The sequence below is a fragment of the Mesoplodon mirus genome (assembly GCF_964341445.2).
Source record: "Mesoplodon mirus genome assembly, chromosome: 2".
Taxonomy (NCBI): Eukaryota; Metazoa; Chordata; class Mammalia; order Artiodactyla; family Ziphiidae; genus Mesoplodon; species Mesoplodon mirus.
Genome location: NC_138977.1, coordinates 143,847,123 through 143,867,112, shown reverse-complemented (window position 1 = coordinate 143,867,112; position 19,990 = coordinate 143,847,123). Strand labels below are relative to the sequence as shown.

At 39.7% G+C, this 19,990-nt stretch overlaps 1 protein-coding gene and 1 long non-coding RNA gene across 2 annotated transcripts in view; one reads left to right on the top strand and one right to left on the bottom strand.

Annotated features, from left to right (window-relative positions):
• The window catches only part of LOC309815528, a 460,183-nt gene that overhangs the window by 33,877 nt on the left and 406,316 nt on the right, over positions 1-19,990 (top strand). The gene's annotated exons all lie outside the window — the stretch shown is intronic.
• Positions 1-19,990, bottom strand: part of NDNF (neuron derived neurotrophic factor) — a 39,301-nt gene that overhangs the window by 18,326 nt on the left and 985 nt on the right. The gene's annotated exons all lie outside the window — the stretch shown is intronic.

The window sequence follows — 19,990 nt, the reverse complement described above, 5'->3', positions numbered from 1 at the left end:
ACTATGGTTGCAAATTTGAGGGAAATAGAGCATTCTGTGGTTTGGTATGTTTCCATATTTGAAAAGGGTGAAAGAAGCAGGTAGAAGTCAAGGGCTTCTGGTCTGCGCTAAGGAGTGGTTTCCTGCCCGTGCTGGGTGAACTGCAATATTTCTAACGCCTATAGCCCAACAGAGCAGAGCCAGCATGGGCACAGAACACATAGGCTAAAGCTCTCTAAATGCAGGCTGTCATTACAGAGTGGAATGATTATTAAGGGTTTTAGAGTTCATTATGTCAATAATCTATGGATTAGGGACCTTCACAGGCATTTCAGCTGCAATGATTCCAACCTCCTCTACTACTTCTCTAAATGATTGCCAACTTTCATTCTGGAAGGAAATTAAATTAGTATGAAAAAGCAATGTAAAATTAAAACATGCCAAAGATCTGAATAAAGTTTCCATTCTGTCATCCCCTTCCCTCTGATCCTCATGGTGTGCAGTTCACAGCAGGGCCAAGGCTAGGGCACTCTAATTTTAAAAGATGGCCAAGCCTACATAATAAGAACAGCTTGAAAGAGGATAAGGTTTTAAAGGAAGTGACCCTGTATTCCTACCATAATTAATGCCAATGGAAAGAATAATGAACAATAGAAATGGCCAAAATAAATGTACTACAGATAGAGAGTAGTCTTTGATTCAGGAAGCCAGACTCATTTTACTAAAGGAAGGAGTAGATCTCCTAAAATGCATCTGTTCGTTAGGTGATTCGAAGATATGATAAATTCAAAAGCAATTTAGAAGATAATGCAAAATAAAGCTGGAACAAGATACTGAATATCCTCCTCCTATCCACATTTCCTCTGTAGGTGCAATTGAGATACCTGGGCTCATTTCCACTGTCTTAGGAGAAGCTAATGATTCCTGGAATAATGAAAGCCCCTAAGGGAGGAGGAATATACTCGGTTGCTTTTCTTACTTTAGTTTGGCAACTAAGCCTTATTTCCTGTTGATCTGCAACAAAATGGAAATGACTTCCTGTGTAATGTTCTCCAAAGCAGTTAATGCACGACACACGCCATCCTCAACAGAAACTTAGCTAAGATGGAACATGGCAATGTACCAGCAGCATCTAACAGCAGCACGTATCAGCCTCAAAAGTGAACTGTCATGGTCAGCAGAGTCCCTGCTGTGTGAAACACGCTAAAAATACACTGAGAGTACAACAATATTGAATACACATCCATACCGTCCCACTGTTTACCATCGAGTCAAGTGGACATTAATCATGCATAAAAGTGCCCTCCAATGTAAGCTAACACATACCAAGAGGAAAAGGGTAGCTGAGATAATAAGTGCTTAACAGAGTTGGAGTGAAGAATCACCAAGAGCTGGTGAGGACAGAATGGGAATCAGAGTGGAAGTAGGATGAAGGGAGAAGAATGAACTAGATTTGGGGAAGGGAGATGGAGGTGAGGAGGTCAGGGAGTTGAGGCAGAGAAGTAGAACTGCATCAGTAAACAAATGTCAGTTGAGCCCCCTCCATGTGCTGGACACAGAACGGTGTGCCAGTAACACAAGACATCCTCTCCCCTTGAGGTATTTATGGTCTAGTAAGAAGTAAGGAAGAAAATATTTTTAGGCAGAGGTAAAGAGAGATCAGCAGGGTGCTTCCCTGGTGGCGCAGTGGTTGACAGTCCGCCTGCCGATCCAGGGGATGTGGGTTCGTGCCCTGGTCCGGGAAGATCCCACATGCCGCGGAGTGGCTGGGCCCGTGAGCCATGGCTGCTGAGCCTGCGCATCCGGAGCCTGTGCTCCGCAACGGGAGAGGCCACAACAGTGAGAGGCCCATGTACCGCAAAAAGAAGAAAGAGATCAGCAGGGAACTGCATTCTGAAGAGGGTCCTTAAAATTTCACATCATGTCCCTAAGATCACAGAGAAAAACTCCAGAGGCAAGGACAAATATTTCCTCAAGACAAGCTACTTTTTCGAAGATCACTGTTCTTTTCCACACAAAGTCTCCCGCCACCCCCAAGGTCAAGAAGCATCGTTCAGTGGAAAAATCACAGACTGAGAGTCAAGACACTTCCATTGCAGGCAGGAGAACTATTCATGTTGATGGCTTGTTGGCCCAGGTATTCTCCAGGGTACCCTGTAGCTGTGAGTCCCTGAGTCTAGGGTTAGTTCAGCCTGTTTCTTACAAAAGCTGGTAACATAGGACAGAAACTAAGTTCCTCAAGGACACAATGCAACTTGGGTTCCTCTGTATCTAATTCTAAGATAAGAAATAACAGATTACGACAGAAGTAAAGAAAAATCAACCTACCTTTATGGAAACACGTCCATCCATTTCATGTATTGAATGGTTACTGTTGTAGGTTAACCTTGAGAAAGGGTTTCCACGTCCATGGTAACACCACAGAAGAATATTAATATGAAATTCTACTGGCAAGTAAACCCAATTCTACTTTCTTGGAAATAATCATTAAAACACTGGAGGTGAGTTGTTGTAGACCTCCTGGAGGTTGGGATTATAGTATATCAATTATAGATTTGATGTTTTTACAGTTATTTTATTCAAGAGGGGAAATTTCAGTAAGATACTCCATAGATTTCTTAGGATACCAAAAACTAAATATGGTCAAAAGAGCTAAAAATCAAGAGAATAAGAATTTTCCAAGCACTGACTCCATATTCTAAACTGAACTGGGTGATATAAGGGCTCAAAAGAAATATCCTAGGAATTTATAATCTACTCATAAAGACAAAAGGTACACAGCCCAGACACCAGAGTCCAATCATGTCCATATCACTCATTCACTATTTTGTTACTTAACATATATGTAATGAGTCCCTGCTACATGCAAGGACCTCTTCTGGGGACAGGGATGATCTCATGAATCCATGTTCTCATGGGGGTGATAGCAAGACACAGATGCATAAGTAAGAAAGCACTATTGGCTGGTAGTCATTGCTATGCAGAGAATTAAAAGAAGCCTGTGTGAAAGATAGTGTGGTGAGGGCCACTCTAGATGGTATATTTAGAGAAGATTTCTTGGAGAAAATGACACTTACTCTGAGATATGAAGGAAAGGAAGCAGTGAAACAAATGGCAGGGAAAAGAGCATTCCTGCAGAGAAACAGCAGGTGCAAAGGCCCTAAGTTGGCAGTAGGCCAGGGGCACTATGGAGAGGAAAGGCTATCAGTGTGGAACAGAGTGGGTGAAAGGAAGAGTGGAGGTCAAAGGGCAGATCACACACAGCCATGCAAACCACATGAAGGAGTTAGGATTCTATCCTGAGTGTGATGGAAAGCCCATTAAGCAGACCAGGACCGTGATCTGGTCCATGGTTTTTCGGTGTAACTCTGTCCACTGTGTAGAAAATGGATTTTAGGGAAGGGATCATTGTCAAAGAAAAAACCAAGCTCATCTCTGTAAAAGCAAAAAGATCAGATGAAGGCAAGTCTACTACAGTTGTCCACGGTAGACATGCTGATGGCTTAAACCTTGTGGCAGAGATGGACAGTAGTGAAGAGATTGGGAATACGTTTTACAGGCAGGGTCACCAGAATGTGCAGGTGAGTTGGAGGTAAGAAGTGAGGAAAAGCGAGGAATCAAAGATGACACCTTGATTATAGTAACACAGGTACAATAAAATGACAAAACATAAGTAAGGAAGAGATGGAAGAAAACAGAGGGAAATGAGATTAGTCAAGCAGAATTTCCAGCTGGCATCAAATAAGTTTTGAGTTGCTGACCATCTTGATGCAGTTTTTAAAAGCTAATTCTTATACTGGATAAAGTGTTAGAAAAGAGGAGAAAAGAGGAAGGTGTTCTCTTTGTGTTATGAGAAACATAAAGGAGCGCAGGCCAAGGTGGGAAGTAGCAGGAGTTCAGTTGTCAGGGTGGGAAATGGGATGTGCTGGATACAGGGAAGGTGGTGAGACACACTGGGGAAAGACAACACACACACACACACACACACACACACACCAGTAGTTGCTTCAAAGGAAAGGATGCATGAGGTCAACTAATTTGTCAAAAGTTCTGGTAAGGGGTTGTTTGTGGTAAGTGAGCAGGAAACTAAGAGAGACAGATACAGAAGTTATGAAGAAAATTTGGCAAGAAACCATTGCCACTTGGCATATATGATCAGACCCCTTTATAAGCTATGTCCCAATGGATAGGCTAGATAAAACTTATGAACTTTCTGATGAACCCACACCTGACAAACGTCACATAGTGGAGGCTACCAGGCACTTTTCTGGCGAGCAGCACCACCACGAGAGGAATCCCAGGACAGAGGGATAATATGAGATGGAGGCTGACTACACAGGCATGGGCAAGGGAGAGGCAGGCCGTGAGCTCACCAACAGGCAGGAAAAAGCAGCAGAGAAAGCAAAGATGTGACCTCGGCAGGGTCATTAGGACAGACGCCAAGCTCTGAAAGATAAGAGTCTAAGGGAGAAAAATTAGCTATCATTTCAGATATTTAATACACAAATTAAGTGTTCACTAAATATTGATTGACCGATGGGCCAAAATGAATAATCACTACATCTTCTGAAATGAGATCATTACTGGTTTTGTGTGTTACTGACAGCAAGGATAAAACTAAAAGACAAAAGCAAAATACTGTAGCAGGAACAAAAGTGATCAATCTCTTCACTTATCCATCAGCAACAACCTTGACTATTTATGTCCTTTCCATCTATCTCAGGGCAGACATACTACCTTCTCAAAGGAACTTCAAAATCTAAAAGGCTTTTTTAGTTCTAATCACCCTACTAACAAAATCAGGTACTTAAATTATTCAAGTTCAAAGATATTCCTGTTCTCAGGACAAACCTGGTTTTAAAACTTGCTTTGGGGGCTTCCTTGGTGGCACAGTGGTTAAGAATCCACCTGCCAATGCAGGGGACACGGGTTAGAGCCCTGGTCTGGGAAGATCCCACATGCTGCGGAGCAACTTAGCCCACGAGCCACAACTACTGAGCCCACATGCCACAGCTACTGAATCCCGCACGTCTAGAGCCTGTGCTCCGCAACAAGAGAAGCCACCACAATGAGAAGCCCATACACCGCAATGAAGAGTAGCCCTCGCTCGCTGCAACTAGAGAAAGCCCACACGCTGCAACAATGACCCAACACAGCCAAAAATAAATAAATAAAAAAAAAAAAAAAAAAAAAAAAACTTGCTTTGGTAGTTCTGCCAGCTATGTCTGCTGAACACATGGGCTGCATCTTCCATAAGTTTTGATCAAAGAAATGTTTTATAACAGAGCTTCTAGTGATGTAATAAAAAGCGATACTCATCTACAAGGCAATGACAACAGAAACTTTTTTAGGACAGCAAGCATGATGGAAATGCAGATCTCATTGGCTGATTCAACAAACAGTTTTGGGCACTTACTCTGTACCGGGCACCGCTTGAGATCTAGAAATACAGTAGTGAACAAGATGTGTGAATGAGGTTCTCATGTTTGCAAAGCTTACACTTCGGCGGGTAAGAGAGAGATGATGAATAAGTAAATAACTACACATACTGATTCCAGAGAGCAGTAGCACCATGATGAAAATGAAACTGGTGAAGAGGCTGGAGGGGAGCCACAGAGAGGGGCAAGCTGGGGGGACAGAGAGATTCTAGGCTGAGTGGTCAGGGAAGACCTCTCTGAGGAAGTGACATTTCAGCAGGGACTTGAATGGAGAAAATAAGCCATGGTGAGACACAGAATGTTGGGACTAGAAGGTACCTTTTACAGATGAGGAAACTGAGGAAGACAGAGGGGAAGGACCTATTTCATCTCCTGGGCTTCACATCCGGGAATCTGCCTCACCTGTGCATTAACTTCAACCCTCAGCAACCAAGAGGCTTTGCCTCCACACTGGCAAGCCTTGGGGACCAGAAGACAGGCACTGAGGCCCGTGACAGTCACATCAGGTGGGGGACAACTGGCCAATGTTAAACCCAGGGTGTGCTAGGAAGGGTGACACCAAATATTTTTAAGGCCCCTTAGCAGATAAAAGAGGGATTAGAAGCCCTCTGGCTAGCCCAGCTAGTCTCAGTGGTTGGCATGGCATTATAGGGAAGGAGATTGGGACTCAGTAAAATAAGGATTTATCTGATAAAGCCATTAAACTGAAGGTGGCAGGCACAATTTAAAAAGTAGGAGGTGTTCTGACAGAGGAAGGATGCTGCCTGACTTTCCCCAGGGAGATTCTTAATAGGATTGCAGCAGTGTGGTGTTTACTTAGATGGTTTGTTATCTGAGCTCTCTGTATACCATCAGTAAATGAACTAGTGTTTATTAAGTGCCTATTGTAAGTTCCCTGGGGGCATCAGAGGCGGATAAGGCAGAATCACAGTCCTCCGGTGAAACCAGAGACTTTGATTCTTCTGTACTTTATCTCACTTGAATTATAGCTATTTTTATATTTTTTCTTGTCCCTAAAAAAAGCTCTTCACGAGGCTTACATAACATGAGTTTACTCAAGAAAGTGCCCCCGTAGACAAAGATTACTTTTTTACTCTTTATATTCCCTGCATAGACTTTTTTAGTTCTTGCACAAAATAGGCACTAAATAAATATTTGCTTAATTATACTGTTTTCAAGAAGCCTATAGGAAGAGTAAGGTAATCAGAAATGTCTCCCATCAGAAAAATCCCTAAATATTCTGAACGGTGCAAGGCAGTTGGGGGTGGTTATTGGCCAAACCCTCAAGGCTGATTGCTAGCTCCAGACCCATTTTCCTTCCTTTCGCAGGCATCTAACCCTCAGCGGTGTGGAGTGGCTCAGGGTTGGCCTCGCCAAGCCAGACTCAGGAGTCAGGCTCGAATCTGAATCTGGGTTCCTTCCTCTGTCGGAACCCCTGTGTACCATTGCCACTGTGGGCAGATGAAGTAAGCGGAACTGCTCTGAGCCTTGGTTTCCATGTTTGTTGTCTGAAATGGCACAGTAGCTCCTGGTGAGGCTGCTGAAGGGCTACCTTGAAATCAGTGCACATTAGTATTACCTCAGCAGCCCGGTCCTGCCAGCTGCTAAACTAGAACCTCAACGTTATCTGATACTTTGATTCCCATGTCCCATTACCCATCAAGTCCTGACAATCTCCCTGCTGCATCTTCTCTCAAAGTTGCTCTCTCTTCTCTATCCAAACGGCCAATGCCTCAAATTGTCCACTTACTGCATCTGCCCTGACTGTTCTCACACTCATTTCCTGCATCTTTGCTCAATCGTTCCTCACAGCACTGTACTGTCCTTTTTATAAATGGAATTTGTTTCACTCTTCTGCTTAAAAAAAAAAGTCAGAGGCTTCCCATGAAGTACAGAATGAAGGTCATGCGTGCGAGGTCCTTTAGGTCCCTCCTCACTCTACAAACTCACTTCCTACAACTTCCCCGCACTCTGCTCACATTCCCAGCACGCGGAGGAGCTGCCACCTCCTTTGCCAGGATACCATTGCCCCCTCTCTGGTGGCAAAATCCCACTCATTCTTCAAGACTCCAGCATCTACAGCCACAGAGAAATTTAGTTGTGCACTAGATGTTCCATGCTCATACTTCTATTGCAAACCATTTTAAATTATTTGTACGTACTCTTGAGACTCACCCCCCCACACCGAGGGTGGCAAGGACACATGCTCTCTCTCTACAACAGTGATATACTGATCACGGAACCCAACCCCTAGCAGATGCCCATGATGTTTCGTGAGTGTGTAACGAATAAAGGGAAATGAAAATAATAAAATTGACTGTTGTTGCTGATTTATGGAATCTGCTTCACAAGAGATAATACAAGCTAAATAGGAAATAAGTTACGGATGCTTTTGACAATTTTATGGGTGCTAAACTTATAATAGTTACTGTGTGAAACCGAAAAAGTTGGGAAGAATATCTTTAATCTTTTGAGGTGGACATCACAGACATCTGCTGGTGTGGCTGCCACAGACAGATGGTGTGTGCTAGGCAGTGCAGGGACTTCGTATAAGGATGCATTTCTTTTGTCCTTAAGAACACAAGAATGTCCTGGTAAGAATAACATAGCGCATTACTCAGGAGGGCCTCTGACTTCTGTAAACATGTAAAATATGTTTGGTTGGGATACATTCTGATCAGAGAATAGGAGTGGTACAGACTAGTGCTTCTCAAACCTTATTATGCACACAAATCACCCAGCCTCCCTGGTAAAATGTAGATTCTGATTCCAAAGGTCTGGGGTGGGCCCTGAGACTCATCCTTTTGAACAAGCTCCCTGGAGATGCAGGTGCTGTTAGTTCAGGGACCGTACTTTGAGTAGCTCTGACTCTTCCAATCCTATTATCCGGTAAGAGCAGCACTATGATTTTCATCTCCAAGATTTTCATTGTTTGAACTTTCTGATTTCTAATTTTCATTCATTACCAAAGTTTAACATTTTAAATATCTATTTAGGGAGAAGCATGGGTGAAATAGAGGTTGTCCACATCCTCTCTTCCTCTTACCTTGAGAACTATTATTATATCCACACAATTTCACAGCTTTCTCTTTTCTCTACCTCCTTTAAATTAAAAAAAAGAATGACAGGAAGGTTTATTCCCTTTGGGGAATATGTCTAGGTTTATCTTAAAGCCCAATAATGGACAAGTGGACCATTTACCATTTGGGAAATTGTGAGAAGATTCAAAGTTATTCCAAAGTTTCTAATTTGTTCATATAGTGATACATACTGGAGTTGGCAAATACAGCCCTAGTAAATAAATGCTATCAAGAAAAAATTATTTATTATTACCATAGAATAATAAATACCATAGACTAGGAAGGGGCGTGGTTCCATGGACCCAATCCCATATTTTCCCAAATATCTGATGGTCCTGAAGCTTTACTCCTTCCTCTCCCCTGGCAGTTGTTTTGATATGACAGCATTAAAGCCTGTCTGCTACCAAAGAGGATTTGAAGGGGTCTCCGGTGCCAAAGTCCAGGACAAGATCAAAACAGCGATTTAGAAATAACTGTACTCACGATAATGTAATCGAAAGAGAGATGAGTGAGATAGATATACCAGGGACCTTAAAGAGTCAAAATGGTTTAACCCTAGATTATTCTTATTTCCAGAAAAAAAGGGGGGCACGCGAGTATGTTGTTCTTGTAAAAAGAAATAAGTTAAAGTTTTCAAACTGTTTGGCCTTAAAATCCAAGGCCAAAAACAAACTATAAACTTAGAGCCATGTCTTTGGACAGATGAGATAATATTCTCCAAGGACACTGGTTCCTGACAATTTAGTAATTTAGAGATTCTCTCCTGTCTTTCTCTGTCTCACCCTCCTGTCTTCTGTCTCAATGTCTCAGGTGACTATTCCCACATCTTGGGTTCCTATCAATTCAGGATTGAATATTTTTACAAAAACTTGAATTTAATTTTTGGTTTGTTCTTTATTCTTAACCATTCTCCCCCTGTCATGTAATTTTTATGTATGTATTAATTTATTTATTCAAGTTTAGGGACAGTTAAAAGGCTGCCAAAATTTCTATTTAAAATAGAAAACAATCACTGGACTGAGAGTAAGAAGATCTGGGTTGGAGACGTTCTGACAAAACAATTATCGGCTTTTGTATTTTGAGCAAGTCTCAATCTCTTTGAGTCTCAGTTTCCTCATCTACAAAATGAAGACAATTATTCCCAGGATTGTTATAAGATTAAAAAATCATAGACATGAATGCTCTTTTTAAAGTAAAGAAGGCTCTATTTATTTACAAATACTATAATCCAGCTACCCAATTAGTTGCAAAATTGTATTCAATGGCAAAAGATACAGGTTTTGACTTGCTCTTAAAACAAGATATGAGATATGAGAAGGAGTTTCAGCATCAGATTATTCTACCTTTATTTACCTAATCTATCAGGTAAAAGGTTAGGTTCCTATATAAAGAGACTGACTAGAAACATGGAGAAAAGGCCAAGATGTTGGGTTTTAAAAAACAACCACACAGACAGTAGAAACTATTAATATTCTTTTTGTTACCCTTGATATCCCTTATCTGAGAACATCAGTATTGTTTAATAAAAACAAAGCTGGATTAAAACCGATTCAAAGGTGAGTGTGCACCAGATTTTTAGGCACTAGATCCAGCAAAGGATTTAAGATGCATGTGCTGAGATTAGAGAGTTGAGGGTTAGGCTCAGTCCCTGCGATGTTCTGCATTATTATTTCTGGATTAAGAGATGATTGAAGAACAGGACAGTCAAAAGGCAGACGATGTGGATTGATCTCACAGTCACTTTTAATAAAGAGTTTATAGCAAATTATGATGAAATAATACAAACATATAAGCCTGCAACAATTAGGGAGATGATAAACCACAAAATACTGACCCAATATGGGTATCCAGACCCACAATTATTTCATTCCTTTCCTCCCCGAAAAGTAAGATGTATAGGTAGGTGTGGTTTTTATTCTTATTAAAAACTTTTTAAGGGAAACTTTGAGGAAAGGCTGCAGCTGGTGAGTGTTGGGGGTCAACAGTGTTCAGTGCTCATTACAAGACAGAGTGTGCCAAGAGAAAAAGATGTGTCCAAACTGCCTCTTTGGGGTCGTTGCTTTGTAAGTGTGAATAAACTTTAAATGTAGAGACATTTTTTCAATTATAGACTGAATCTGGTGGCTGAAGTGTTAATATGGGGGTGTGTATAAATACTTTCATTGTCTGAACTTACTTATTCCTCATTGTGTTTTAAAGGGCTTTAAACTTTTTGGGTATTTGGAATATCTTATCATATATGTCTATAATAGCTCTCATTATTCCATTGAAAAATAAAATTTCATCCAAGTTTTTGGGAAATCACTGTTTAAAAAAATCTTAGCACTGAACTAACTTGAAATCTTACCTCTCAAAAATGTCACATTATTAATGGAATAATAAAATAACTGTAGTGCTGAATTACTATTAATTACTACTAATTTTAAAAGGGATTCTGTAGCTTATTGATTTTTCAGTATTATACCTGCCATATATTCTTGGAATATGTGTCAAAATCATAGGTTATATGTCTCTAATACACTTATAACTCATTTTTTAATCCCTAATTTTCTTATTAGACTCCACTTTCTGAGAAAAATGTTTTATTGTTTCCTTTTCCAGACAACTTGTCTCTAAAGTATGTTAAAGACTTTGTCTGTTATACACACACACACATACACACAGACACTCACACACATACACATCAGATGCAACAAATAGCGTATCTTAGGGTATTTTAACACCCAGGGTTGGATGGCTGGTCAGTGAGACTATAAGAGGAGAGCTAAAGAAAGGAAAAGAGATTTGCCTTCAAGAATTGATTCCATGGCTATATGTAGATTTAATAAAGCAAAGTGATGAACTAGTTTGCCTTTTGTGATTGGGGTAGAATCTGTGCAAACAGAGGTTGGGAATGTGGGGAGGCGGGGCAGGTTTACACCAGAACTTACACATATAGTCAGAAATCGATACCCCATTTCACTTTCAAAAATTCCCCTTATTAAAAAAAAAGTCTTTAACCTTCTAGAAGGACAGGTGTGGGGCATTGTTTTTCTATTTATCCTTGCTGGACCTTTGTGTTATTTTCAAGTAGAATGTGTTTATTCTCAAAGAAAAGTTGTTTAGGCATGACCTTAAATAATGACTTAAAACTGGAAAACGTAATCATTTTCCCCTAGAAGATTCCCTAATAAGTTAACTATTATCAAAACAAACAAACAAACATGTAGCACATAAGCTGCCTACGATTAAAGTCTTGTGGCTTTAGACTAAATTAATATTTTTGAATCATTATATTTAAAAAAATTCTAAGCAAATTGTGTCCTTGCAAATTAATTTGGCAATTAATCTAAATTTAAAAATTTTAGACATTTCCATCAATTTTCCTTCTGAAATCAAAGAGTTATCACTTTAAAAGTGTGTGTTTCGATAAGTCTTTTATCCGAAACTGAGTCTCAGATTTCTCAGGAGAAAGGGGATATAATAACTTCCTCACTGAGTTCCTGTGAAGATGAAAGAAAACGATGGATGCAGAAGCACCTTGTAAACAGTCAAGGGCTATAATATTATTAGTAAATAGAATCTTTTCCATTCACTCTGTGAAATCCAAAGCACAGAAGCAACTTTAACACAGTTAATAACTAACTATACTGAAAAATAATAAAATTTCAAATAAAAATTTCAAAAGGTAACACAATATACATTTTTATGAGAGCATTAAGAAGGTTAGATAACTTTTTTTAACTCTTAAAATACTGAAATTTCAGAATATAATGGAGTATAATATCTAATTATCGATAACAGAGGACTTATGAAATGTTTGTACAAATAACTAAGAATACTCTTGAAGATAATGGTGGCTAATTTAATTGAGGGCTCTTTCAGCTACCTGTCCACCTCCTTTCAAGACCTCTGGCTCTGTAATGGGTTGTCTCCAAATCTCTTAGAATTCTGATTAAAATATATAAATATATTTCATTTACATAAAATAACTTAAGGCATTCTATACTGGAATAAGTATCATAATTAATTATAGCGGATGAAATTGTATATTTTAAATTTTTTTCTAGTTAATCTGTGGCAAGGACTGACTTCCCGTAATGGCTGATTAGAATGTCATTTTTACTTTGTCTTTTTATGTCATAGAAGCTCTCACCTCTGCCATGTTGTTTTTATTGTCCAATGACCATCTGATATGCTGAGAGTGACTTTTCCAATAGATATATTGAAAATAATATTAACAAAACACTTTCCTTCTTTATACATAAAAGTAAATATAAATAAAGCATCTGATATTTTCTCCTTTCATCATAATGAGACACCGTGTGTTCTGTAATGAGAGGAAAAGGACACTCTGTTTTAGGGAATTTTGCTCTACAAGACTGACATTATTAGAAGCTGGATAACTATTCAGTATAATTTTGGAGGCAATGGGAAACCTTTACCTCAATTGTTTAAAGAAGTATCCTGTCTCTTTCATTTTAGTTAAAGACATGTTTTTAAATCAAATATTCACTGGACCTAACCTTACAAAAATAATCTCAAATGTCCTTTCCAATCCCTTGACATTAAGATTCTGTCTTAAATTCACACCAAAGGAGAATGAAGGTGACTTACATGATTTGTGGGACACAATGCAAGATTTCTTGTTCATAAATTAAGAATTCAAGATGACAACAGCAGAGTACTCAACTGAGCACAGGGCTTCCTCCTAACTGCAGCCCATGAAGCTGGCCCTGAGTATAACTTATACTAGAGTATAAGAAACTGAGAATCGATTACCAGAGGAAGAGACCATAGTACAGGTACATACTAAGTACATACTAGGTACATACTGTCTACAGAAGGAGAGGCTAAGAGAGCCCAAGATATACATCATTCCTCTCTAAAATTCTGTCTAAAACTAGCCTCATTTCAATCTGGCTTTATCTAGCCATTAACATCTTTGGAAGATGTTGGCCAATTGCAGCTTACTCTGTTTCCCATCTTGGGGATATTTTCATATTTATAGGGGACACTGAAAAACAAGATTACTTTAAAAATGAAAAATCATCTTTTTTCAGGTGGTGTTTTAGTACCATGAGAGACCATACTGACATTTGGGGCAGGGTCCCAATACCTCTCAGGCCATCTCTCAGGAGACTCGTCTGTTGGTTCATCTACTAGTACCTAATCCTGCTACTGCAATTGTTAGAGTGTTAAATTTGTATCTCCTATTTAAGAGGCAGTTTTATTCTTCCATTAAAAAGTAATATATTTTCATAGCAATTTTTTAAAAGATTTTTTTTAATTAAAAAAAATTTTTAAGGGAATTCCTTTATTTTTTATTTATTTTTGGCTGTGTTGGGTCTTCGTTTCTGTGCAAGGGCTTTCTCTAGTTGCGGCAAGCAGGGGCCACTCCTCATCGCGGTGCGCGGGCCTCTCACTATCGTGGCCTCTCTTGTTGCGGAGCACAGGCTCCAGACACGCAGGCTCAGCAATTGTGGCTCACGGGCCTAATTGCTCCGCGGCATGTGGGATCTTCCCAGACCAAGGCTGGAACCCGTGTCCCGTGCATTGGCAGGCAGATTCTCAACCACTGCGCCACCAGGGAAGCCCTAAAGATTTTTTTTTGATGTGGAACATTTTTAAAGTCTTTATTGAATTTGTTACAATGTTGCTTCTGTTTTGTTTTGGTTTTTTGGCCGCGAGGCATGTGGGATCTTAGCTCCCTGAGTAGGGAACGAACCTGCACCCCCCCTGCATTGGAAGGCGAAGTCTTAACCACTGGACTGCCAGGGAAGTCCCTCATAGCAATTTTAGCAAATTTTGAAGGATCAGCCCTAGAACTGAGACTTGGAGAGGGCAAGAGGTAAGTGATTGCTGTCTCTTCTCAGTTTGCCAGGTGTTTTAGCCAGCACTGCTGTTTCTGATCTCTGTCACCACTGTTGGCAACAAATATCTCTTCAATTACAGGATCCAGTTACTTCTGAATCAATCTCTATTTGAAGCTTGTGATAATATCAGTGAATTTTAGTGAATGCTGTAATTTAATATGAAATTACAACATTTACTGAGTGCTATCAACATATGAACAATATTTAGATTTAAATCATGATAGATATACTAGTATTTATTATTTACCTTTAAATGTATTTTAAACAAGATAACTAAGAAGGATCAAGTACATTTATGTTCGTGTGTGTGTGTGTGTGTGTGTGTGTGTGTGTGTGTTTGGTATGACTGATAATTTAATCAGAAACACATTTTATTACTGAAATAAAATGCATAATGTTACACTTGGCAAGGCCTATGGGCTTAGAGTACATATGACCTGAACAAAAGAGAGTAATCAAAGCCATCTCCTAGGTTTACATGCATTGCTAGGGTTTACTTTCCACTGTGATGTGCTATAAATTGTAACCATCCATTTTCCAAGAGGCACCTATATTGGAGAAATTAATCCTAAATAAATCAAGCCCTTTTACATTAGATTTTTCCCTTTTAAACATAATATTTCCAAGTAACTACCACAATGTTTATCATTTTGTGAACTGTCTAGATATGTTATTATCTATCTTTGCATATAAACACTTGTTCATAGTTTCTATAAGTTTAAAAATAATCATGGTAATTTCAAAAAGAAGGTGTCACACCTCACAGATCTTTCTAACTCTGGGTTCAGTTTTTACTAATTATTTTAGAAAATGATAAATTTCAGTCTTATATTTTATTTAGATCTGTGTATATAAGGACTTGCCTCAGCGAACAAGATGTACTTATGATAATCTTTTGTTGTTGGTAAAACACCCATTTGAATATAGCTCATATTTTTTGGCTATGTCTTTAGATTGTGGAATATATGCTCTTTGGTCACACAGCTGGAAGAAGAGGGCGTTTACCTTGATTTCATGTTAGGGAGAAGAAACACTAACAGACAAAAAACTTACGTAGTCACCAGTTACTTCAGTCGGTCTCCACTACTTGTGCTATTGTGTGAAATCATTCCAACTAGAAAACAGACACGAGTGCATAACTTCATTTTTTTATTATTGGTTATTATATATAAAATCTCCACACTGCAGAGGCAGTGTGTAAGAGTTCCACTCAAATGAGCTGATTTTCAGTCATGTGTAATCGTGTTTTTTGTTGTGTTCCTTCCAAACTTTATATAACCCCGTTACTTCTAAAAATGTTTTTTCTTTTCTCATAACTATATAAAAGGCAGCAAATTCTTTCAAAAGAATAATTTAAAGAGATATTTGATAAGTTAACCATATGCATTCTGCCACATTTTTCTTTTTCAAAGAAAAGATTCATTTCAGAGTTTTTACAAGTGAAACTAAAAATAAACACTTCAGAGAAATATATGAAACATTAAATATATGTCATGTCCAAATTTGCTACAGGAAAAAATTAACAAATGAAAACCAAAAACTATTCACCAACTTACTAAAATAAATCAGCTTCCAAAGGATCCGGAACTTATTGAAGGAGTAATAACATGTAATTTTGGAAGTTTCTATACTTATAAACTTGAGGTCTGCAGACTTTAAAGTTAAGTTTAAATCAAATCTAGCTTGGTGAGTTCTTTAAAAAATTGACATTGTAACAGGACCCAATATCCAGCTGTTCTGTGGTCAAATCTGATTCTTCACCCCAAAGGGAAAAGTCTGCAGAAACATATTGCTAGTTTGCTTTTATTCCATACTGATCAAATGCTTCACTCTTACTTTTTAAAATGCAAAGCAAGCAATGCCTTTTTTATTTGGAGTGAATTAAAATTATATATTTCACATGTTCCAAATATTTCAAAAGACTAAAATGTGTGTATTTGTTGGTTTGCAGTTTTTGGCAAAATACCAAAATGAAGGGGAAAGGTGCAGATATAGCATCTTTGGGTTTAAGGAGTGTGTTTAGGAAATAAGCAGCCACGAAACCACCTGCTTCCTATACTGGCTTGGGCACTGGTGGGATATAGAACAGCAAATCTCAGGTGTCATCTCAGAAGTGGCAATAGATACATAAGTCTGTGTGCACGTCCAAACAAACACAGATTCACACTAAAAGGGTGCTGGTTTTCCCAGCAATATAACTGAATTTATGGTCAATATACCACTGTGTGATTCAATAAAATATTAGCAATTCTGTTTTTCCACGTCATACTATACGATTCTCTCTTTTTTTTTTCTTTAACCACAATAACAACAGCAGCATTTACTTTTCTTCCTAGGTAGAAATTAACATGTGGAAACATAACTGCGTGTATCCTAGGTGTCAATTTGCATTGTAATACAGTGGGAAAATAAAGCAGAATTTAGCCTAAATTCAGGATTTAAATTGCAAAGTATTTTTAAATGGGGGCATTTAAATACTGGAGGACTTTAATTTTAAAATCAGTCTTCAAAGCACAGACTTGGTGTGACTGACTATTCAACTGAAACTTTTAAAGCTATTGCTTCTGCTAAATGATTGTGAACCAATGGGGAAGAATAAATTACATTCTTCAGAATAATAGTTCCAAAATAAATATTTAGAGGTATTCGATATCATTTCAAGGTCAAATGGATAATCTGAATGATTCCTGAAGGTTATGCTTGCCTTTGACCCAGTACAGATCATAGGAAATGCCTTCTTTCTGGTGACTGGCTGATGGCAACTGACCCTGGCAAGTTTCATTCATTACAAGGCTGCTACTATGGATGCGCTGGTGCCCAAAGCAACACCTGACAAGAAGACAACGAACAAGTTAAGTGTCAGAGAACCCTGCTTGGTTACTAGAATCAACCACATAATCATTGGGAAGACTAAGGAAGAGGGATTAAAATAATTTCAATCAATGCAAATTATGTGGAATCACACTACTCCCATACTATCTGTTAATTCAGGCATAACCGTTCCATTTCCAATATCTACTCATCCATCAGAGCAAAATGCAAAATAAGTTCTGTCCTAACAATGACAACAAAAACACAATCGGTTTTAAAATAAAAATTCTGACCTCTAGGTAGACTGAATAGAAAAATGAACATAGGAAGATAACAGACAGTTTACGCTTTATTTCTACCTGTCCCCCCTTTATTTCAAATAATTTGTTGGAGCTTTACAACACATTTCCCCCACTATCACACACAGAGCCTAGTCAGTAAATCCAAGTGAGGAAACCAAAATCTGAATCACCAGGCTCATGAAGCCAACTGAAAAAGTTGCTGCATTAAGTTATCTGAAGACTGACCCACTGTGGCTACTTCTAATGTAGCATTCCCTCAGCATGCTATTATTCTTTACTCTTTAACATTCATACTTCACACGGATGTTCAATAAACCCAGGACAAATAAACTGAGGGCGGGGGCTTCCCTCATTCTTAGAAGGGTATTTTTCAATTTTATACTTTGTTACATTTTAAAGAGATAAAAGCTGTATCTGCAAGTGATTAAAAGATGTTTTATATTCATGGTTTCATTTCTGCTGAAATAAATGCGTAATTTAAACCACACATAATTCATACCAATTTAGGCCCATTACAGAGTTCTAGCTTCTTTTTTTATGATAGCTACTAATTAAAACAGAGTGTTATTGTCACGCTGAGCCTGTGACTTCGACATACAGGTTAATGAATAAAACAGCCTGACATAAAAATGAAAACAATAATACAGACAAAGCTGCAAGCTGTTATGTTCCCAGTGTGTGGTAAAGATTAAGTAGATTCACTGAAGTTAAGAACTGTGCAGAGAAAAAAACTTGTAATTTCTTTTCTTTTCTTTTCTTTTTTTTTTAAGGAATTAGTGAAGGATTTTTGAGAGAAATCTGAAATAGTATTAATTTCTCTAACTTCTGGGCCCCTCATTCCCAGCTCCCCCTCCAAGAATTTAAACTCATCAGAGTCACTTTTAAAGGATAAATGATGGGATAGTTTAATATAATCCTGAATATAGGTTTAGATTGAAAATGGGAATTGGGACCATAATTAATTATGTTGCCAAGTTTTTTGAACTTTAAGGAGACAGAATGAGGCAAATGAGGACATTTATAAGACTGCAACCTTATAAAAGTTCATGGGTTAAAACTTTGGTAAAACGACAGTATCTTTTTGACATTGATTAATTCCATGTGCAGCATGAGTGTGAGGAATTAATACCCTTTTGGTGTTTTCACTTTCTGAAACCACTGTAATAAGAGACTGACGTAAAATTAAAACCAAATATAAACATAGTCTTCAGCCAGGGTTACGGCCTTATTATCACTCTTAATAAACGATAATGAGTAATAATAAATACTGATCGCCCTCAGTACCCTCTGCTCTGCACGCATATTTGCTCTCGCATCCATCCATCACGTCTTTCAGGATAATAACACAATTCAATCCCATCAAATCCTCAAAACCGCTCCCTCGGGAGGGATGTTTTATCTCTACTTCTGCGAGCCCAGGGAGGATTTTACTTGTTTGAAGGGGGCGGAGAATGGAGCGGGGTCCTATTTATTTCCATTGACGACTCCCCTGGTTCTCACAGGCGCTCAGGGATCGGGTGGGAGGAAGAGAGGAGGAGGTGCGGAGATTCCCTCCTTCAGAAAAGAAAAAGGTTCAGGAAGCGAGGCAGGAGGAGGAGGGGTGCAGGGGGGAAGAGATGGTAGCGTGTTCGGAGAGATCAGCAACGAAATGAAGATATACACATATGTATTTTGCGTGATTTAGCGGGATCGAGGGATGAGGAATAAACATTTACAACCCAACTAAGTTGCTAAAAAGAACTTTGTTAAAACCACACAAACACACCAACCCAGAAACATTTTCTCAGGTTCATTTCCCGCTCAAGGTCTTGGTGGTTTCAGGGAACTACTTTTACAGAGCAGGAGATGGACAGCGCCCCGAAGGGGACCGGGAGAGGAACCGCGACCTGACCCGAAGGACAGCTCAGCGGCAGCGCCGAGGTGCCCGCGGTGAGCTCCAGGGGCCTTGGCGACCCGCGCGGAGCGGGGGCTGGGGGCTGCGGGCAATTCTCCCGCCTCGACCTCTGGGGACAGGAGTGTGCTGCGAGGAAGGGGTACGAAGGGCGCACGAGGAAACGAAACCGCACCCCAAATTCAGCAGTTTGCGAAGGGCCCCCAAGAGAACAGCTGGGACCTAGAGCCAATCGTTCGGATTCCTGAGGGTCAGAACTGCCCCGCCTGCAGTCCTGAAGGTAGCGCCAGACTCCCGCATAGACGGTGCTACGGCCGGATGCCCTGTCGCTCCAGCTGGGGCGGGAAGGAGCGTCCCCTCGGTGGCCGCTCTGCTTTCCCGGTAAAAGTAGGATCGGGTCCCAGGCCACCCCGCTGAGCTCCAGGAAGTTTCTCTAACGATGCTTGTCTACCACGCAGAGGACAAACGAGGAGCCAGATAGGTGGGGGGTCCGCCGGGCGAGGCCGGCAGAGACCCCAGCGCCCCCGGGGGCTGCGCGGCTCCGGACCGCCCGCCAGGAACCTGCGCCGCCCCGCCGGCGGGCGAGCCCCGCGCGCTGTCCTGACTTCTCGCTTTTCGCCTCACACGCAGAGGC